The 23,114-nt window shown below is 44.0% G+C and overlaps 1 protein-coding gene across 3 annotated transcripts in view; it reads left to right on the plus strand.

Annotated features, from left to right (window-relative positions):
• Positions 1 to 23,114, plus strand: part of TEX14 (testis expressed 14, intercellular bridge forming factor) — a 3,435,352-nt gene that overhangs the window by 873,194 nt on the left and 2,539,044 nt on the right. The gene's annotated exons all lie outside the window — the stretch shown is intronic.

Consider the following 23,114-nt stretch of genomic DNA (forward strand, 5'->3'; position numbering starts at 1 on the left):
AGTTTGATTAGCAGCTTGGGTGCTTGACAGTGAAGCAGTAGGGCTGGATATGCTTGTCGTGGAAGGGTGAGAGTGAGCTGTTCATCTCTGTAGAGAAGCTTTGGTAGAGGCTGGAGCTCATAGAGATGATGCTAGGCTTGAGAGTGGACAGAGAAGGTGTAACCACCCTATGAAGCAAGGAATGCACTCACAGCCATTCTTCTTTGCTGACACACCTTAACATTGATGTAAGTTTGCTGGGGTAGAGGGTTAAAAGTTTAAGTAATATCCCTCACCAGGCTGCAGTGTGATGGCTCCTTGCCCATTTTATCCTACTCCAGAGTAATGGCCAGTGCCTTTGATTAGAGCATACACATGGAGAGGTCTTCATGTGCACGAGTCTCTTCAATGGTGACCCTTCTGGTATAGTGACACCAGGAAGCCTGCCAAGGTGCTGTGGATGACGGAGCTATAGGAAGCTAGAATGAGGGAATCCTGAAGTCAGCAGCAGGGTTGGTTAAAAAAAAGACTAATACAACTTGAACTAAGTATTCATTGTCTGGTCATTAGGCAGTTTCAAAAATAGTTGCAGGCTAAAATCTGAGACATGTTGCAATATGCCCTTTATAAGTGTTGCATTATGTTAGTCTGTTTTCTGACATGGTGGCTAAAACTTTTAGGTCTGTCTTGGGCAGGGTTCAGAGTACATATAATAGATGTACTGAATATTAAAGGCCGGCAATTAAATAAAGGAGTACTGTATACTGCAGCACCTTTATATGCATTCTTTCATTTTATCTGATAACTAGGTTGGTGGGCTGGTCCATCATGGCCATGTTTAGAAACGACCAGGGTCATGAGGTAACAAAGCCTTTGAAAAATTTAGTTAACAGGTGTATGTTCCTGTGAACAGAATACATTAGAAATTCTGGGCCTGATTGCAAAAGAGCTGACCTTGGTGTAAGTAACTACTTACACTGAGAGCAGGTCTTTTGGAATCTGGCCCTCAGTTTAAGCCTGTTAATAGATGGGCCTTATACTAAAGTGGGTGACTTCCAGGTGAGCAGAAATGTTTCACAATCAGGGCAGACGTACACTGAGTGCAGTTTGTTTGGAATCTGGCCCTATAAACATTGCTGTTATTTACATTTTAGTAAATTATATTGTATTGTAGTGGGTTGTATACAAGTAGTAGAAATAATGGAGAAAGTTCGCTACAGAAGTTTAATGAATATATATATTTTTTTAAAAGGTGCCAGTGTACATTCAGCTATTGTAAAATCTCAGAAACTGTTTATACAAAAGACATGAATAATCATTCAAAGGTTTTGTTACCTTCTGACCTTGATTGTGGCTAAACAGGGTCATGATGGAGTAACCAGCCCACCAACCTAGTTATCAAATAAAATTAAATGAAATTACAAAGATAAATGTGCTGCAGCATGCAGTACTCCTTCACATTTAACATTCAGTGCATCTATCATATGTACACTGAACAGGCAGTTTAATCAGGATTTAAGTTGGAAATAAAATTATAGTAGCTAGGTACAAGAAGATATGTAACAGAGAGTATTTACTTAAATGCTATATATATATTGTACCTAGTAGTATAGTACAGTTCTCAGTTATGGTGCGATTTTGGTTAGACAGCAGTTCTGTAATAGATATGTGCAACTATGATATTAATTTAAATAAGATTTTATCAGTAATACTGAAATGTAGCATTTTGGGAGGAATGAGAAAAAAAACTGTAGTAGAAGAGAAAATATAAGAAGTAAGACTAGGTGTAGGAGTTCATGTGAGGTTAATATTGAAACAGCAACATTCAGTAACCTTATTAAGATGTTTTAGTAAGGAAACTTATGAATGGGAGGGTAACTTCACATATGATCTGGAATGAAATTCGACACTGTTCTTCTAGCTTGTAGAATGTTTTTTGTGCTATACTGATTGTGAAATAGGAAGATGTGATGCTCTTCAAATCTGGAGGGTGTTTCCTTTGGGGATAATGAGAGTTATTTTGCTTAGAGCTATTAGCTAATGGAGAACCAAAATTCTTGCATAGGAGATTGTGAAGCATTCCAGCAATTAAACAGGTGGCTGTTTCTGTGAAGGGCAGTGAGTTAGCATGTGATAGGATGTAACAGTGATGAGTATACAGGCATGAAGGGATTACAAATGAGCAAACTTTAAATTGAGCTTTTTGATGTGTTCTGGGTCAGGATGGATGATGATATTTTGAAGAACTGCTAAACATGATTTTCAATAGATATGACATGAAAATTTATATGGCCAACTTAAGTGACCCCTGTTCAGTTAGCAGTTGAGGTTCCTGTAGAAGCTAGCCGTAGAGCATGGGAGTGAGAGTCAGTTGCTGACATGCCCATCCTTTGGGGAAGAGAGGGAAGCTCTTGCTCGTCACATAGATAGCGCCTAGTGGAAACACTAGGAGTTCACATGATAGAGTTCCAAGATGGCCAAGGTTATGCTACAGTAGTGCATTTACACTAAGTAACCAAGACGGAATTAGTATGTAGTAGTATGGTTCCCCTTGATAGGTAGAACTTGTTGGCTCAGAGAAGAGTGCTTCCACTGGGATGGTGTAGGGTGCCCCCTCATGACCATCAAGCTGTCCCACTTCCTACTACTCAACTCTCATTGGGAAATGATGGGCTGATTGGGGCTTCTGGGCAGAAATGAATAAGCCAAAGGACTAACACCTAGCCCAGGAGTACCTGGTTCCTGTTCCACTAGAGTAAATAGACCAACTGGGCAAAATTAGGGGAGCCATCAGTCAAGGTTGGCAGGGGAGCACAGAGAAAAAAGATGTATACCATGAGCATACTTGTAATATTTAATTAATGGGACCACTAATTGGGTGGAGGTCTTACTGTCCATACTCTTTAAGGGAACCAAAGGACATGATTGTGTTAGCTTTGTCAGGCATAAGAAGCTGTTTGTGCAAGTAGAACCAGTGACAGGGTAACAGAATTTATATATATGGGTCTACTTTGTTTAGTTGAATCTCATTTCATTTCACCGTGACCACTTCGCTGAAAACTCAAATTACTGAAAACTCATTTCACTGAACTGCAGTTAGTATATATGGCACTGTGTAGAGTACTGTAAGGCAAGTAAAAGGTATATGCCCTTTTCCCCACTGTAGTGCAATCCTGGAGTTAGTGTATATATATATATATATATATATATATATATATATATATATATATATATATATATATATATATATATATATATGTGTGTATATAGTTAGAGGGGGTGTGGGGGGCACACCCTCCCACATTGGGGAGTGTGGGGGGGCGTTAGTTTGAGTACGTATTGTCTTCTGGAGAGAGTTAGTCACTGGTGTTGTAGCTATGCATGTCTATTGTTTTGAAGTTTTTGATAAAATACAATATAAAACAAACAAGGTAGTGGGCTACACCCCCTACTCCCCCTGACTATATGTGCTAACTCCAGGATCACACTACAGTGGGGAAAAGAGCATATACGATTTACTTGCCTTACAGTACTCTACACAGTGCCATGTATACTAAGTTCAGTTCAGTAAAATGAGATTCAGTGAAATGAGTTTTCAGTAATTTGTGTTTTCAGCGATGTGGTCGGGGTGAAATGAAATTTAGTGAAATGAGATTCAATGAAACAAAGTAGACCTATATATTTATATATATATATATATATATATATATATATATATATATATATATGTGTGTGTGTGTGTGTGTACACACACATACACACACACACACACACACACACACACACACACACACACACACACACACACACACACACACACACACACACACACACACACTTTTTATCCCCTCACAACAATACCTGCCAATCTTCAGCTCATCGAGATAACTCAGCCCATAGGACAAGAGATGATCAAAGAGGCTGTCATTAAGGCAGCCGTTGGAGGTTTTCTTGGTTAGGACTCTCATCCCATCCCCCACCTGAAGCTGATGTGAAGGCTTGCTATACTTTCCTTTGTGAGTGTGTGTGTTCCTACCCATGCCCTATGAAGGCTACTGCACAGGTACAGCTTGGCTAAGCCAAGTATATCTCAGATCCCTATTATTGCACAACATGTACCTGTCCCTCCAGTAGGTGAAGTGTTACAGTGGGCCAGACTGTGTCCCTTTTCCAAAATGGAAGAGCCAGCATCAGCTCATTCCCATCCTTCTAAGCCTGCTCCTCCAGTGCCTGAACCACTACTTGATTTCAGATTTTCTGGGTCACAGTCAAGGATTCATCCCTTTATATCATGACGCTGGGCTGTAAAGTTGCAGAAATTGGTTTTATAATTTAACAGTATTTTTAAACATCGTAAATTTTCATGCCCCACTCAAGCACAAAAGAGTTAGTTCTACCCTAGGTCACTAGACCTACCAAACAACTCATGCACCTTTGAGATAAATCATGGAACACCTGGCTGAAAGATAAGAACAGAAACTACCAGCATTAACATCACCTTCATAATAAAGCCAAAACCTAAATAAATTCAGAAAAAAATCTTATTTCTTCTCCCAACAGAACCACCACACCAAATCCTCCAAACTGGTCTGGTCTACCATTTCTTAACTTTTAAATACAGGCAGGCTGTCTCACAGCCTAATCCTGTCTGACAGTGTAGCTTGTTCTTTCATCACATAATTTATCAATACTGCTACCTCTCTGGTGTTGTCCAAGATGGCTGCACACTGAGCATAAATTTAATTTGAGCTCTGTCAGTCTGAAAGCAGAAACTGAGATATAACAGCCAGTGAAATTATCATTTGTGGTAAAATTCAGTTACTGGCTGGTAAGTGTACTGCCTGTGTGCCAGCAAAGACGACATATAGAGAACCAGAATGAAAATCATACAGAAAACATTAAGAGAAAACATTGGCTAGGAAGAATCCTACAGCTGTTAAGCAAAAAGCAGTCAAAACTTCAGCTTTGGTACAAGAGATTACTTCTAGCAATTAAGTAGGAAAAATAAATCAGATGTACGTAGAGGTGATTAAAATAAATGAAACATTAAAGGAATACATCAATTCAAATAGCAAAAGACTGGAAAGAAATAAACATTTTAAGTAGCTATTCATATGAACTAATATAACTGCAAACATTATATGTTTAGGCTAGCTGAGTATGAGGTTTCTCAAGATGAGCTGTTTAAAAAAATAGTAGAATTAGAATAAAAAATGTGCAGAGAAAACCTGAGATTTTCTGCTGTACCAGAGAAATTGGAAGGAACAGATTGCATCAATTTTATGAAAGCACAAATTAGTAACTGGACTGGTATTCCACAACAAGATTTATTAATTGAAAGGGCACAGTGGTTATGACCTAAATTAGTGAAGATGCAGTCATGCCATCAGAAAGAGTTGCTCTTGATAAAACTGTAGCAGAAGGGAAAAGTATTAAACATTGAAGACAGCAGAGTGTTTGTGGAAAATGATCATTTGCTGTATACCAGGCAGAAGAGAAGCACATTTATCTTGAAAACAGGGAATGCTGAGAGAAAGGTGTGAGATTCAAGCTGCAGTATCCAGCTGTCTTCAGAATATGTTTTTCCTGCTGAATCAAAGATATTTCTGGACACAGTGGAGGCTAAGGAGGAAATAAAAAGCTTATGTATCAAAAAGTGAGACAGTAAATAGAAGTGGTGTCTGCTTTTCATTCTTCTGACAATTAAGCTCATAGAGAAACTTTGCCAGTTAGTCCTTTTCCAGTGTTCCGAAGGAGAGTCTGGTGCTGGGAGATGAACAGGATGAAGACTAGCAACACTGAAATTAGTGAATAAATGAGACATTTTAAAGCATCAGTCACATTTGTGAAATATGGCCTTGCAGGAAAAAGTGGCTGAGAAAGATTGGACTTTTGCTGAGTTTGTTAAACTTGTGGGTGGACAGTAAAGCATATATCCCACTTTATGTATTAATGTTTTGAAAGACCCTAGAATGAAAAAATACTGTAAGTAAAAAAATGTTCTTATTAATATTTGTGCAAACATTTCATGATATAAACTGCATGTTTATATAGTAAAGCAGTTTTGTATAGTGCATATTGGGTGTTTTAAATCTGGGGGTGTCTTTTTGGTGACTGTTGTATGTGTTAAAGATGTTAAAGTAAACAATTACTTTTTTATTTGTTAGAAATATAGGCATTACAATATAACAAGAGATGAAAGGCTGGACAAAACAAGATTAAGTTAGTATGGTGTGATACTGGGCCGCTGGTATGGGTGTGGGGTGTAAAAGTACACTGACTATATGAAATGTAGAATTAAAGATAATTTCTGTTATTTTTACAAGGGTGAATGTCTAGATTAATTTCTTTGGCTTAAGCTATAAATGAGCATTTTTGTAATAAAGTAGGCTTGAAAAATAAGACAGAATGACATGAAAATGCTAAGTTCCTTATATCTGCAAAGATAGTAGATATTTTTCCATTAGCAAATGCTTTTAGTGGGAGTTGAACTGTTTACAGCTGAGGAAGGTGAACATTCTCTTCTGAGTAATATTTACAAAGATTCCCACATGCATCTGCAGAGATGCTAGCCATTTTCTCCCTCATTGATGACTGCTTTGGTATAGAGACAAGCTGTTTACAGGCAAGCAATTACTCTTGAAAGTTCTGAGCAGTCTTTGCCAATTGAAATGAGAAATTCAGTTCAACGAAAAATAAAGCTGTAAATTATGGAAAGTGAATAAAAACCGGGAGCCTCCCTAGTAGCCGGAACCCAAGCTGTAACATGCGCTTTAGCATGGGTAACCTTAATTTTAGGTTAGGTAATGCCTGTGGGTGTAACTGTCAATTTGGGGAAAATGTTCCTATCTGGAGGGTCAAACGTCAGTTTTTGAACATGTACATAGCTTTGTGTCTTTGTTCCTGGCTAACAGAAAGCCTTGAAAAATGTAACATAGCTTCAAATGGAGATGAGAAGAAACAACTGTATAAAAGATCAACTTGCCAAACATTATTGTGTGCATGTAAGACAAAAGTTGGCTATACACAGTCATAACAAATAACTATCACATGTATTAGGTAGAAATAATAGCTTTTTATTATAATGGCTGCACTATCCGTGTTATATTGGAGCGCAAATATCCTTACAGATATAGTCCAAAAGGAAAGATTATTGAATTATATTAAAAAATGCAGAATGCAAATAGCAATACTGCATGATGCATTTGGAAAGAAATGAGCATGTAGAGTTGACAAAGAAAGAATTTCAGGATGGTATTTAGCAGAATATTGGTCAGAAAGGAAAAGTGGAGTAATAATACTGACTGCTAGAGGGATTCCACTAATGACGGAAGAGGGGAAAAAGTAATATTAGATTTTTCGTAGTAAAGGCCTATTGACAAGTGGTATGGATTATGCTGGCATGCATTTATATTCCACCAAAAAACTATTATGGAACCTGAGCAGATTTTGAGAGGAGATAATCAGCTTTCAGTACAGAATATTACTTAAGGAAAAATATAAAAAAGGGTTGTTGTCTGCAAAAAAAAAATTATGAAAACATTTGATATGGAAGACATGAATCCAGTAACAGGAAGTTGGGCAGAATTTACGTATTATTCTCCAAAGTACGATGCCAGGTCTAGACTAGGTAGAAATTATATTTCACAGGAACATGTGCATTTAATGGAAAGTGTCAACACTCATCCAGTAACACTTTCAGATCGTGCACCAATGAAAAATAAAATAAAATTGCAGGGCACTAAAGTGAAAATGAAACATTGGCACTTTTCCACCTACCCAATAAAAAGAGAGAAACTTGAATGGATAGTGGAAATTATTCAAGAGCTATTAGAGAAGATAAGACATTTCTTCAGAAATTATACCTAGTTAGTGAAATAAAGTGAAAAAGGAGTTTTAAAAATGGTAGAAATAAAGGAGAAAGATATATGGTTAAGATGTAATAAGAAATATTTAGAGGGGCTGAGAAATGTTAAAGTATTGCAGAATAAGGGGAAATCTCACAGAACAAGAAGAGGCACAACTACAGAAAATAAGAGAGTATTGGGATAATATGCTTGAGTTTTGAAATATTGCTGTTAAACAACTATTTTGTGATAACTCCAGAGCATAAAAACCTTTAGCACAACTTCTTAGGCAACAGAAAGTAGAAAAGGTCATCGCCAGACTTAGAGAGCCTGAAACAAGAAAAATAACCAGAGATACTGTAGAGGTAGATATTTTGTAAATTTTATGAAAATGTATATAAAGCAGAGGAATGTGGAAGTCAAGAAAGAGTACAAATGGAAATATTTATGGAAGACTTAATTATGCCAAAGTTAGAGGGAGATAAGGCTGAACTACTAATAGTTAAGATAGAAGATGAGATAAAAATAGTGATGTATAATCAATCTGCAAGAAATTCTCCAGAACAAATTGTATTCCTGTGGAAGTTTGGAAGATGGGAGGTGTCGCATGTCTCACTATCTCACATAGATGACAAGCAGGTGATGTATTTCATTTAGATGCTTTAATACATAGAAACACATCAGGATGGATAGCAGCATCATAAAATACAAACAAACTGGCTAACGGACAAACCTTACATACATACATACATACATACTTATATCTTAACAACTTGCATACAAATTGGCAGTCTAGCTTGCACGTGCTCAGTATTTATACACTTGAGCAAGCCCTTGGATAGCTTCCTAAAGGTACATACACACGCATTGATTTACATCCTCCCTCTTAAAAAGATTGCCATTTGTAAAAACAATATCAGAGTTAGACATGCAATACTATATACATTAGAAACAAAACACAGTGTTCATGTCCAGGTTGCTTCATATCTGCCACAGGGTTTAGAGATGCGACCATATCTTGTAACATAACAATCTGGACCACATTTAGCAACAGGGACAGTCTTCAGTGCGCAACTCATATCAGGAACTTCTGAATTCATCACAGGAAGGGGATTGTCCTCTAGAGCTTCCTCAGGAATTGGAACACCGGACAACTCACTCTGTGATGAAGAGTCTGTCTCACAGGCTATGTGCTATGGTATAGGCTCAGACACCGGTCTCAAATGCTTCTGAATCCGCCTAAAAACTGCCCAGAATGGATGATCTCGGCTCTAGGCAAATATTCTTCATGACACAAATCCAATCATAATTTCTGGATGCTTGCATCCTTACCACTTCTCCTTCTCTTAATGGATTGAGTGGTTTGCTGGTTTTATCATAGTAGGACTTCTGGGTTAGGCGTTTTTTCAATGGATTGGCTTTCACTAACCTGTTGCTCTTGACATATGGAACCAACAGTTTACTACTGATTGGTAATATGGTTCTGGTCTCAACAGAAGTCTCTGAGCAGGTGAACCAAGATGTTTATCACTAGGAATATTTCTGAGATTCAAGAGATTCAGGAAAACATCACTATTATCTTGTTTTGACTTCTTTAGCAACTGTTTTGCACTTTGAACTGCACATTCTGCCAAACCATTTGACTGCGGGTACTCAGGGCTACTCTTGACATGAGTAAAGTCCTAATGTTAAGTTGTCTCTCTCGTCTTCATTCTTGCTGGTTGGGTTCGGAGCCGATCCTCGGCTCCGACTCGGCCATCTACTAAAGCTCGAGAGCTATTTACTGGCTCGAGGCCACCCCATATCCCACAATGCTTGGCACTAGATTCCCAGATCTCGTTTGCCGCTTCAGCTACGAGGTTGCATTTTTACTGGCTCAGGTCGTATTAATCTTTTTTGGTCTTATTAGCTTAAAATCTACCGTTGTATTTTTCTTATATATAGATAATCTTTCCCTTTTAGTATAATTAGACTGTGTATCCCCTAGTTTGTCCCACTCAGGAAACTCGTTTTTTGTTAGAGAGTTTCTACCCCCCCCTTGCTTCTTCTTTTTAGTGGCTAACCCCACCCTTTTTTGTACCTAATAGGAGTAGTGTTTAGCCTTATAATATTTGTATATATTTTTATTAGTACATAGTTTTTGTTGTTATTAAGTGTGGTGTGATAGTTTTTGTTGTTATTATTGTTAGTTTAACTAGTGCGGGTGTGTGACTGTTCCTGTGTGCCTTGTTTAAGCTCTAGTTTAATTTTCTCTCTTTGGTATCCCCTTCCAGTATGTCCAAGGATACCAAAGTTTCAGGCTTCAAGAAGTGTGACTCGTGCTGTCAGAAGATGTCTCTGACGGACGGTCACACTTCTTGTGTTTATTGCTTGGGTTCCCTACACCTGCAGGACTCCTGCTCGGTCTGTCACGCCTTCAGCCCAAGAGTCCTGCAGGAGCGTAGGAACAAGCTTATTTTGAGAGGCTTACTTAAGCCAGAGGGATCCCCAGTGAAGCCTCAGTCAGGGAAATCCTTAAAGCCCACCAAGCCATCGGCTCCCAGCTCGAAGCCATCGTCGGGCAGAGCATCTGCCTCCTCTTCGGTTCCGGCTAGAACCGACATCTCTGGACCTCAATCGGCTCCGGTTTTAGTGTCGGAACCATCTTTGGGCCGAAAACGTTCTAGGTCCCCTTCCCTCGAATCGGTTCGTTCGGCTCCAAGGTTACCATTGCTTCAGTCTGAACGAAGCCATAGGTCCCACTCCTCTCGGTCCTCCAGACTATCCGATCATGACTTGGAGAGGGTGGTTAGTAGACTCCTTAAATCGCAGGCCCTAGCCAAAATTTTAAGCAGCCCTTCTCAACAGAAGCCGGAGCTGGTTGGAGCTCGAATCTTGGAAATGGCGGAACCGATACCACACCTTTTGGCTCCTTCGTCAGCTCCGATCTCTTCATTGGTTCCTTTCTTGGAGGAATCTGGCCGCCAGGACTCCCTCGTCGGCTCCGAGGGGGTGAGTGGCATCGGACCCTTGTCTGACTCCGTTCTCCCTCTCGGGGCTTCGGCGCAGGTGAGCTCGGCTCCGACATCGGCCTCGGAGCCATCCCTCTCGGTGCCGGGAGGGGTTCACGTCTCTTCGGAGCGGGGACCTTCTGCTCTGCCTGATAGGGGCGCCTTCGAGTTCATGAGGAGCGTGCTGTCTCCTGAGTCGGCTCCTCGATCGGCCCCGTCGGCTCCTTCCCCCATGGTGCCTGCATCAGTCTCTGACCACCCTTCTGACCTCAAGCATGGAGAACAGACGCTCCAGGTCGCCCCATTGGGCATATCTTCCTCTTCTGAGGCCTCCCCTGATCATTCAGAGGAGCCTCTTCGGAAGAGAAAATGTAAGAGGACACATGTCAACTCCCCCGAGTCAGTCACGTCTGATACCGACTTGGAGGATTCGGAAGGGTCCCCAAGATCCCCCTCTGAGGATGTCTCTTTTTCAGACATCCTAGAGATCCTTAAGCAGAGGGGGAACTGGACTGCCCTTAACCCTTCCGAGGACGAGTCGGTATACCTGGACGTGTTTGGTGCTCACCCTTCCACCTCCTGGGTGTCTCCACCCTTCGACCCGCTGATGGAAGTAGTGGCTCGAAGGGCGTGGTCAGCCCCGGACACAGTGGAACCAACTCCCCACACGCCCACTAAGTTCATTACAGCCCCACCCAACAAACAATTTTTGACAAAAGGTGTCCCCGTTGATGCCATGGTGGTTGCAGCAGCCACGAAGAAGGAGTTGGCTGACCCTTCAGTGCCTGTCCATCCACCTAACAAAGAGTCTAGGATAATGGACAGGTACGGGAAGCGGATGTTTTCCTCAGCGACTTTTTCCATGCGATCGCTGAATTATCTGTGCCACTTCACCCGCCTTCAAAGGGATCTTCTCAAGGAACTGGGTGATACCCTTCAGGATCCATCAGCTGCGGGGGCTCAGGATAAGATTAACTCTCAGCTGGCGACCTTTAACTCAATCGTCAACTCCTCCATGCGGCTCATTTCTTATGCAGCCGATGGGACAAGCAGGGCCGCAGGTACAGGCGTGGCTTTGAGAAGACATGCCTGGATGCGGTTATGTAACTTTGCTGACCCCTTTAAGGCGTCCTTCACCAATACCCCCTTTGATGCTTCGGCTCTGTTTGGACCACAGGTGAAGGATATCCTTACCAGGTGTGAGCAGGAAGGCAAGACTCTCTCTGCCATGGGAGTCCATTTTTCTACTCCCTCTAGACCATACCCTAAAGGTCAGAAGAGTGGGAAAATATGGATGTTAAGTTGTCTATCTCGCCTTCATTCTTGCTGGATGGGTTCGGAGCCGACCTCGGCTCCGACTCGGCCACTCTAAAGCTCGAGAGTTGGTTCCACCGGCTCGAGGCTCCCCTTATATCCCACAATGCTAGGCGATAGTTACCTCAGATCTCGTTTGCCGCTACAGCTTCGAGGTTGGTTTTTCTACCGGTTCCTGGTGAGTTTTAGCTTTTTCTATAAAAAGTTACTCTTTTTACCCCTTTTTTAGTTTAATTTTTCTTAAATTAGTGTAGTTCTTTGAACTCTATCCCCGAACCTAATTTTTCCCGTTTCTTGTTAAAAGAACTTTTAGTTCTTCCCTTGGGCCTTAGGCCTTCCCTCCCTAGGGAGTGTTTGTGTAGTGTACTACTGTTTATTGTATTTTATTTTTAGTATTTTTACTAAAGTTTGTAATTTTGACAGGGTTTAACTGGTGTGTTTGAGTGTGTGTTTGTGTTCACCAGTTAGGCTATGTCTAAAGAAGCAAAGGTCTCCGGATTCAAGAAGTGTGATGCGTGCTGTCAGAAAATGTCTCTGACAGACGCTCACACTTCTTGTGTCTATTGTCTGGGGCCTTTGCACCTGCAGGACTCCTGTGCTGTCTGCCATGGCTTCAGCCCCAGGGTCCTGCAGGAAAGGAAAAACAAGCTTATATTGAGAGGCTTGTTGAAGCCTGAGGATTCCCTGTCTGTCTCAACAGGGAAGCCCTCCAAGGCATCGAGGTCTTCGGCTCCGGCTTCTGAGCCGAGACCTCAGGTTGTTCAACCTTTGCCTTTATCGGCTCCGGCAGGAGCCGATAAGACTCAGTCCACAGTTTCTGTGGCTTCCTCGGCTCCGGCTGGAGCCGAGGTTATCGAGGTACCCGTGTCGGCTCCGACAAGATCTTCGGAGCCGACAACCAGAAAGAGGTCTAGGTCACCTTCTCTTGGCTCCGTTCATTCGGCTCCAGGATCTCCCCTGCTGTCTGAACGGAGCCAAAGGTCTCATTCCTCTAGGTCATCGAGGCTGTCCGATCATGACCTTCAGAGGGTGGTGAGTCGACTACTCAAGTCTGAGGCACTAGCCCAGATGCTTCAGAGCCCGACTCATCAGTCGGTGCCTGCCCCGGTCCATCAACTCTTTCCTCCTTCGACTCTCTTGAGTTCGGAGCCGGGTCGTGTCGGAACCGAGACTGTGGTCACCTCGGAGCCGAGACAATTGTCTTCGGCTCCGTCGTCGGCTCCGCTTTCTTCCATGGAGGAATCTCGGTGCCGGACTTCCCTCGTCGGCTCGGGGTGAGTGGCATCGGACCCTTGTCCGACCCCCCTCTCGGTGCTTCGGCGCTGGTGAGTTCGGCTCCGACATCGCCTCGGAGCCATCACTGTCGGTGCCGAGGGGTCCTTAGCTCCTCGGAGCGGGGACCTCTGGCTCTGCCTGACAGGGGTGCTTTCGAGGTCATGCGGAGTGTGTTAGAGCCTGGCTCTACTCCACAGTCGGCTCCGTCAGCCCCTCCCTCTATGCTGCCTCAGGGTAAGTCGACTCACTCCCTCATCCCGGACCGCAGAGAGCCAACTCCTCAAGAGCTCCCTTTGGGATTTCATCCTCTTCCGAGGCCTCTCCTGATTTGGCAGAAGAGCCCCCTCGGAAGAGGAAGTGCAAGAGGAAGCACATTGACTCACCTGAGTCTATCACTTCGGACACAGATCTGGATGATTCTGAGGGTTCCCCCCGTTCCCCTTCTGAAGATGTCTCATTTGCAGACATTCTGGAGATCCTTAAACAGAGGGAAATTGGCCAGCCCTCAACCCTTCGGAGGACGAATCTGTGTATCTTGAGGCTTTTGGCTCTCGTCCTTCCACCTCCTGGGTGTCCCCCCCTTCGACCCCCTCATGCAGGTGGTTGCTAGCAAGGCATGGACGGCTCCTGATTCAGTGGACCCCACTCCCAGGAGGCCCTCCAAATTCATCACAGCTCCATCAGACAAGGAATTTTTATCAAAAGGAGTCTCTGTGGATGCTATGGTGGTAGCTGCCGCCACAAAGAAGGAACTGGCTGATCCTTCAGTGCCTGTCCATCCACCTAACAAGGAATCTAGGTCCATGGATAGGTACGGGAAGCGGATGTTCTCCTCAGCGACATTTACTATGCGTTCGCTGAATTACTTGTGCCATTTCACTCGTCTTCAAAGGGACTTGATCAAAGAGGTGAGTGAAATGCTGAAGGACCCTACAGCTACGGGGTTCCAAGAGAAAATGAACACGCAGCTAGCTATCCTTAATTCTATTTCCAACTCCTCCATGCGCCTCCTCTCTTATGCGGCCGATGGAGCGAGCAGAGCCGCAGGAACAGGGGTAGCCTTGCGTAGGCATGCCTGGATGCGGCTATGCAATTTTGCGGAACCTTTCAAGACGTCTTTCACGAACTCCCCTTTTGATGGATCATCTCTGTTTGGTCCACAAGTGAAAGAAACCCTGACTAGGTGCGAGACTGATGGCAAGACCCTTTCTGCCGCCGGAGTCCGTTTTCTACTCCTTCTAGGCCTTACCCCAAAGGCCAGAAGGGGAAAGATGTGGTTCCGTAAACAATCTCAAGGGACTTCGCCTGACGCACAGAGTCGGTTCCCCGCCAGAGGCAGAGGGGGGAACAACAATGGTAGACATCGCCCTAGAGGCAGAGGGGGTCCGCAGAACCAGGGCAATCGAGAAACGTCCTCCGATAAGCCCTTTCAGCATCCCTGAGGTGTTGCCCGACTGCCCATCTTCGGAGGCAGTCGGGGGAAGATTGTCACTGTACCCAGAAGCCTGGCTATCCTTGACACAAGACAAATGGGTACAGTCCATCATTTCCGAAGGTTATTCTATTCCCTTTCTTCGTTCTCCAAATCAGTCAAAAAAATCCCTTCCAGATGTTCCACCCGCTCAAAGGGATATAGCAGCTTTGGAAATTTCAAAACTGCTTGCAAAAAGAGCTATTCAGCCAGTGCCAGCAGACCAACTAGGATCCGGAATCTACTCAAGGTTCTTTTTAGTTCCAAAGAAAACAGGGGACTGGAGACCAATTTTGGATCTCAGTATCTTGAACAGATCGGTCAAGAAAACAAGATTTCGGATGGTCACGCTGCAATCCATTCTTCCCCTATTGGGAAAAGGAAACTGGATGTGCTCTATAGACCTTCAGGACGCTACTATCACATAAAAATGAACAGACGCTCCAGAAGATTCCTCCGCTTCAGGCTGGGAACCAGTCATTTTCAATTCAGGGCCCTGCCCTTTGGTCTCACCACTGCCCCCCGGGTGTTTACCAAATGCATGGCAGTGGTAGCTTCTCACCTGAGACGACAGGGATTCCAGGTGTTTCCATACTTGGACGACTGGCTCCTCACAGCTCCCACCAAGCATCTCCTTCTGATGGCCAGAGATTACACTTTTCGCGTCTGTCAAAAACTGGGTATCTCAATAAATTGCGAAAAGTCTGTGTTGTCGCCTTGTCGTACTATTACCTACATAGGCGCAAACTTAGATACTGTAAACATGTCTGCAACACTAACGAACCAAAGGATATCAGACATTCAAAAATTGGTATCACTACTTCTCAACAACAACAGAGCCAAAGCCAGGTTAGTTCTAAAGGTGTTGGGAATCATGGCAGCGGCCATACCTCTCCTTCCATTGGCCAGATACCACATGCGGATCCTTCAGTGGATGCTTTTTTCTCAATGGTCATACCAGGAACTTCCAATGTCTCACACCATTATGATCACGCAAGCATGCAAAAAGCATCTCATGTGGTGGATGTCTTCCCCCCAGCTCCTGTTGGGGAGACCATTTGTTCCACCTCCTCCGGTTGCTACTCTGACAACGGATGCCTCCCTGATCGGGTGGGGGCATTATCAGGGCAGGACAGTCCAGGGCACATGGCAACCAAACGAATGCCACTTGCACATAAATGTTCTGGAGATGAGAGCAGTGCTTTTAGCGTTGCAAGCCCTTCAAGACTCTCTTCCCTTGGGAGCGATTGCAATCCAGACAGACAATATGTCTGTAGTGTGGTACATCAACAAACAAGGCGGAACCAGATCATACCCCTGTGTCGAGAAGCACTCAGACTGTGGCAATGGGCGATTTCTTCTCAGCGTTTTCTGATAGCGGCACATCCCGGAAGTCCAATCACATTGCGGACAAGTTGAGCAGAGCTATTCTCATGCCTCACGAGTGGTCTCTGAAAGACTCTGTAGTGAGAGAGATTTTTCTCAAGTGGGGTCAGCCTTGCTGCGATCTTTTTGCTACTCCCCAAAACAGCAAGTGCAGAGAATACTTCACTCTATTCCCTTTACCAGGCCAACCCAGCAGGGACGCCCTAGTCCAAGTTTGGCCCCGGGGACTTCTGTATGCATTTCCTCCTTTCCCACTGATCTCTCAAGTAATACAGAAAGCTATCGCTCAGAAGGCCTCATTGATCCTCATTGCTCCTTACTGGCCTCGGCAAGTGTGGTTCCCCTTTCTGCATCGATTTCTTTTGGAGCGGCCGTGGAATCTGGACCTAGTTCCAGATCTTTTGATCCATCAGTCGGGTCAGTTTCATCGCTCCCTCCCCTCTCTGAACCTCACTGCTTGGTTCCTCCACTTCCAACCGTAGCCAGGCTTCCTCAATTATCTCACTCTGTTAGAGATATTTTGATAGCTTCCCATAAATCTTCCACTCGAAAGATTTATTTGAGTAAGTGGAAACGCTTTTCATATTGGGCACAAGGAAAGGACATAGATCCTTTCACGCTTCCATCCAACTAGTCCTTGATTTTCTTGCTGAACTCTTCCATGCAGGTTCATCTCCATCTACTCTTAAGGTTCAATTGGCAGCTATTTCTAATTTCCATGTGGGTATTTCTGAATCTGCCCTAATGTCCCACAAACTCTGCAAAGCCTTTTTGAAAGGAGTTTTTCTTCTCAGACCTCCTGTAAGAAATCCTCCTTCTCCTTGGGACCTAAATTTAGTTCTTGCTTCTTTGATTCTTTCCCCTTTCGAACCTGCAGCTTCATGTTCCTTAAAGTTATTATCATGGAAAACTCTCTTTCTGGTGGCTATCACATCAGCTAGAAGAATTTCAGAACTTCAAGCACTCAGTTGTCGTTCTCCTTACCTTGTGTTCCATAAGGACAGAGTTTCCTTACGAACTAACCCGTCCTTTTTGCCTAAGGTGGTTTCAGCATCAAATCTAAACCAATGCATTGACCTCCCTGTCTTTTTCCCGGAGTATTCAAATAGGTCTGAACAAAAATTACACTGTCTGGATGTTCATCGTCAATTAAGGTACTACTTGGACAGGACGAAACAATTCAGAAAATCTGATCAGCTGTTTGTCTCCTATGCGGAAAGCAGAAAGGGACTTCCAGTTTCAAAGGTATCTTTATCCAGATGGCTAACATCTCTGATTACCCTTGTTTATGAGATTAGACACCAAAACTGCCTAATAAGCCTAAAGCACATTCCACCAGAGCTTTGGCTACTTCTCTAGCCTTCCAAGACAGACTGCCTATTGACACCATTTGTGCAGCGGCTACTTGGGCTACTCCTCACACTTTTGTTTCCCATTATAAGTTGGATTTAGCTTCTAGGCATAGAGCTAATTTTGGTTCCACTGTTCTCAGGAGTCTGTTCCGTTAGGCCACCCGGGACAAGGTGCTAGGGACGGTCCCATCCAGCAAGAATGAAGAGATAGACAACTTAACATATAGAAGTTATGTTCTTACCATAACGTTCCATGTTAGTTGTCTTCTCTCGCCTTCTTCTTGCCCCACCCTCCTTCCCCTGGCCTGGACAGACCTAGAGGAGTTGTGATCGTGACCTCTCTTTCTACCACCTCTTTCTTAGCTATATGCTATTATGCATATTTCTTGTTTCAGGATGTAGGTCACCCTTCTTCTTCCTGTTGTTAGAGGTGGATTCTGTTTTTTACAGTTATACTGTTTCTGTTATAAGCTGGGGTTAGCTTACAAACGAGATCTGAGGTAACTATCGCCTAGCATTGTGGGATATAAGGGGAGCCTCGAGCCGGTGGAACCAACTCTCGAGCTTTAGAGTGGCCGAGTCGGAGCCGAGGTCGGCTCCGAACCCATCCAGCAAGAAGAAGGCGAGAAGAAGACAACTAACATGGAACGTTATGGTAAGAACATAACTTCTATTTTCAGAAACCCCAGGGAGTCGTGCCTGACACACGTGGTGAGTTTCCCAACAGGGGCAGGGGAGGGAACAATAATAGACGCCGCCCGAGGGGCAGAGGGGGTCCGCAAAATCAGAGTAGCAGAGAATCTTTCACTGACAAACCTTTTCAGCACCCCTGAGGGGCTGCCCGACTGTCCACCTTCGGAGGCAGTCGGGAGAAGATTGTCACTGTACCCAGAAACCTGGCAACTCCTCACACAAGACAAATGGGTACGGTCTGTCATATCCGAGGGTTACAAAATCCCCTTTGTCCACACTCCTGTACAAACAACCAAGTCCCTTCCAGATGTTCCACCCGGTCTAAGGGAACAAGCAGTGCCAGAAATTTCAAAACTGCTAGAAAAACGGGCCATCCAGCCAGTCCCAGCAGATCAACAAGGATCCGGAATTTACTCCAAGTTCTTTTTGGTACCAAAAAAGACAGGGGACTGGAGACCCATTTTGGATCTCAGCAGGTTAAACAAATCTGTTCAAAGAACGAAGTTCCGGATGGTCACGCTTCAGTCCATTCTACCCTTTTTGGGTCAGGACAATTGGATGTGCTCCATAGACCTTCAGGATGCGTACTACCATATCAAAATGGACAGGCGCTCCAGAAGGTTTCTCCGCTTCCGGCTGGGAGCCAGTCACTATCAATTCAGAGCCCTGCCCTTTGTTCTCACCACAGCCCCCAGGGTGTTCACCAAATGCATGGCAGTGGTTACGGCTCACCTGAGACGGCGAGGATTCCAGGTGTTTCCATAGCTAGACGACTGGCTCCTTACTGCTTCCACCAGGCATCAGCTACTGCGAGCCAGGGATTATACCATCCAAACTTGCACCGAGCTAGGTATCTCAATAAATTTCAAAAAGTCTGCATTGTTGCCTTGTCAGTCTATAACCTTTATAGGCGCAAGATTAAATACAAAAGATCTGTCTGCAAAACTTCCTCTAGACAGAGTGTCAGACATTTGCCGACATGTGCAGGTCTTACTACAGTGCAAAAGGATTCAGGCCAGATTTGTACTAAAAACGTTGGGTCTCATGGCAGCAGCAATCATACTAGTTCCCCTGGCTCGTTTTCACATGCGGATTCTTCAGTGGATGCTTTTTACCCAATGGTCTTTTCAACAACTTCCGATGTCTCACAAGATAATAATCACTCAATCATGCAAAGACCACCTGGCGTGGTGGATGGTCTCCCCTCTAGTACTCCAGGGCAGACTGTTTGTTCTTCCTCCTCCTGTTGCCACGGTGACCAAGGATGCCTCCCTGATCGGGTGGGTGGGGGGGCATTTTCAGGGCAGGACTGTCCAGGGCACTTGGCAACCTCTAGAGTACCACCTGCACATAAACGTCTTGGAGATGAGAGCGGTGCTTTTAGCGTTGCAAGCTCTTCAGGACTCTCTACCCACCGAGACTATTGTGATTCAAACAGACAATATGTCTGTAGTGTGGTACATCAACAAGCAGGGTGGAACCAAGTCCTATCCCTTATGTCGAGAAGCACTCAGACTCTGGCAGTGGGCAATCTCCTCTCAACGGTTTCTGATAGCAACGCACATCCCCGTGAAGACTAACGTCATAGCGGACAGGCTAAGCAGAGCTATTCTCATGCCTCACGAGTGGTCTCTCAATCAGTCAGTAGCGGACAAAATTTTCCACAGATGGGGTCAACCTTGCTGCGACCTTTTAGCAACTCCTCCTCAACAGCAAGTGCGACGATTTCTTCACTCTCTTCCCCCTTCCCGGGCACTCCCCCAGAGATGCTGTAGTTCACGGGGGCTTCTCTATGCATTCCCACCCTTTCCCCTAATTCCCAAACTAATTCAGAAGGCGACCGCATTGGGATCCAGGATGATCCTCATTGCCCCTTACTGGCCTCGACAAATTTGGTTCCCATTCCTGCATCGTCACCTACTGGAGCAGCCTTGGAATCTGGACCCAGTGCCAGACCTCTTGGTCCATCAGTCGGGTGGGCTGCACCAATCCCTTCAGTTTCTCAACCTCACAGCTTGGTTGCTCCACTTCCAACCTTAGCCAGGCTTCCACATATTTCTCAGCCGGTGCGTGAAATCATCCTTTCTTCGCACAAATCTACCACCAGGAAGACTTAGAAGACTTATGGTAGTAAGTGGAAACGTTTCTCTTTCTGGGCAGAGGCTAGGAATATAGACTCCTTTACAGCCCCTGTCCATCACGTTCTAGATTTTTTAGCAGAACTCTTTCAAGCTGGTTCCTCGTCTGCCACCATTAGGGTCCAATTAGCTGCTATCGCAAATTTCCACGCTGGCCTGTCAGAAACCAGCATCATGTCCCACAAACTTTGCAAGGCCTTTCTTAAAGGGCCTATTTTGCTTAGACCCCCGGTCAGAGATCCCCTGCCTCCGTGGGACTTGAACTTGATATTAGCTTCCTTGATTCTCTCCCCCTTTTGAACCTGCGGCTTCCTGTTCCTTAAAATTGTTCTCCTGGAAGACTCTCTTTTTAGTAGCCATCACCTCAGCTAGGAGAGTTTCAGAACTTCAAGCCCTCTGTATTCGTCCTCCTTACCTTGTGTTTCATAAGGATAGAGTTTCACTCAGGACTAATACTTCGTTTCTGCCCAAGATACCTTCCGAAACAAACCTGAATCAGGCTATTGATCTACCTGTCTTTTTTCCTAACTATTCGAACAAAGCTGAACAAAAGTTACACCAATTGGATGTTCATAGGCAATTACGTTTTTATTTGGATAGGACCAAGCAGACAAGGAAATCAGACCAACTCTTCCTGTCCTATGCTGAGGGCAAACAGGGCCTGCCAGTTTCTAAAGTAACCTTATCCAGGTGGTTGTCCTCTATTATTACTTTGATTTATCAGCTGAGACATAAAGAACTCCCTACTAAACCCAGTCTGTTCCGATGAGCCACCAGGACTAAGGTGCTAGGGACGCTGTCCCAAGCAGCAAGAATGAAGGTGAGAGAGACAACTTAACATTAAGAAGTTATGTACCTACCATAACGTTCCATGTTAGTTGTCTTCTAATCCCACCCTCCATCCCCCTAGCCTGGACAGACCGAGAGGAGTCCCTTTTTGAGGCCTTCTTCCTCTGGCTGAGTCTTATCTTGGTTACGTCCTCTTCTGTCTTAGTACTGTAGGAAAACCTTATAGTATGGACAGGTGTCCTTGTTTTTTCTATGGTGTTTGCTGTGCCAAACGAGATCTGGGTATCTAGCGCCAAGCATTGTGGGATATGGGGAGGCCTCGAGCCAGTAAATAGCTCTCGAGCTTTAGTAGATGGCCGAGTCCCAACCAGCAAGAAAGAAGGCAAGAAGAAGACAACTAACATGGAACGTTATGGTAGGTACATAACTTCTTATTCTTTGGCAAATCGTTTGAGCTGTTGGATTGTAAACTGCGTGCCATTGTCAGAAATAACTGTGCATTCTACCATGGACTGTGTAATGATGTTTCATCTTAGTAATGACAGTACTGGATGGTAGGTTAGGAAGTAGGTCAATATCAAGCCAATTGTAGTAAGAGTCTAATAACACCAAATAATGTTAACCATTCCACTCAAAAATGTCCGTGGCTACTGTTGACCAAGGTAGTTCAGAAATCTGGTTTAGCTGAAGTGATTCCTTCTGCTGATGTGGCTTAGTACTGTTACACCCTGAATAGGATAAAAGTTCTCTCTCAATGTCTTGTGACATAGAAGGCCAAAATACTAGTCCTCTCGCCCTTCTTTTGGTAGAGTTGGTTCCTAGGTGATCACGATGGAAGATAGTAATGTACTCTGGTTGAAAGGACTTTTGGCTATTTCATAATGATACCTTTGTCAGACAGAATCTCATCTCTGTGTGGATAGTAAGGTTACACTTCTTGAGGTAAACTAGATTGCTTTGACGACCATCCTAGATTGATAAAGTGGTTAAGCCTCTGCAAAACTGGATCTGTGGCTGTGTGATCTCTCAACTCATCAAGACATGTGGAAGAAAAATGTCTCACTTCCATGACTTCAGAATCAAAGTTCTTATTCTCATGCTGTTCTGTGATGTTTCTGTGTGATCTGGATAATGTATCAGCAAGATAAAGTAGTTTGCCATTTTTGTAGACCAGATTGAAATTATACTTTTGCAATTACATGCATCATACGTTGCAGTCAGGCCAGAGCTAAATGCATAAGTTTTCTCAGGATAGTGACTAAAGGTTTAGATCTGGATAGGTCTACCATAAACATAAAAACTTTGGACATGCAAACACAATTGGCAAAAGCTCTTTCTCGATCTGGGCACACTGCATCTCAGTTTGGGTTCAGTTTGTGTAAGTGTTCTCGATGTGTAGGCAACAGGTTGATCCTCTTGTAGAATGACTGCACCAAGATCAAATTTTGAAGCATCACAGGAAAGTGTAACAGACTTGTGAACATCATAGTATCTGAGAGTTGGCTGACTAGCAATTCTTTGCTTCAGGACTTCAAATGCTGTTTGGTGTTGCTCTAACCAAGACCAGGATACATCTTTACATGCCAGCTCTCTTGAGTGGTGCTGAAAGTTGGCTCAGGTCTGGAATAAACTTACCTAGATAGTTGACCATGGCAGGAAAACATTGCAGAGCTTAAACATTGTCTGGAGCTGGCATCTCGAGAATGATTGTTTGCTTAGAAGGGTCTGGTCGTAGGCCTGTACTGGTAAATAAATGACCAACATAAGTAACTTCTTGTAGCCTGAATTTGTATTTCTGTGGATTGAGCTTAAGATTCATTTGACATGCCCTTTCTAGAACTTTTCTAAGGTTTCTGTTATGTTCTGCTTCATCATGACCT

Source organism: Protopterus annectens, chromosome 13.part0 (genome assembly GCF_019279795.1).
Source record: "Protopterus annectens isolate FY-2018-M chromosome 13.part0, PAN1.0, whole genome shotgun sequence".
NCBI classification, from domain to species: domain Eukaryota; kingdom Metazoa; phylum Chordata; order Ceratodontiformes; family Protopteridae; genus Protopterus; species Protopterus annectens.